Source organism: Penaeus monodon, chromosome 29 (genome assembly GCF_015228065.2).
Source record: "Penaeus monodon isolate SGIC_2016 chromosome 29, NSTDA_Pmon_1, whole genome shotgun sequence".
Lineage (NCBI taxonomy): Eukaryota > Metazoa > Arthropoda > Malacostraca > Decapoda > Penaeidae > Penaeus > Penaeus monodon.
Genome location: NC_051414.1, coordinates 25997058 through 25997502, shown reverse-complemented (window position 1 = coordinate 25997502; position 445 = coordinate 25997058).

The window sequence follows — 445 nt, the reverse complement described above, 5'->3', positions numbered from 1 at the left end:
TCTAAAATCGATATATCTAGAATTCATAGTTTTCTTTAGAAATCCCGGTGACCGTTGAAAGATACTTTACTTATTTACGTTGACTTTTTTCTGTCTTTCCTTCCATTTTATTCTTGGTTCTCAAGTCTGTTCGAACGCCAAATCATACTGCTAAAACAAAAAGGCACTTGTAACCTTGACCACAAATCAGGACTTTGTTTTGATCAATAGTTGGTGGCACTTATAACCTTGACACACATATCCTCGTGGTGAATTAAATGTATGCATCAATAAACAAATGAATCAATAGCATATGTCACACAATTCGACGGAATGAAACAAAAAAATAAAAGCAAAACTAGATGTTGAATGACCCCATATGGGAGAAAGGGAATCGCAAAGAGTTTTGATAGAAACCACAGACCACAAAATAGCCAAAAGAAGATACAAATACAGAAACACTGAA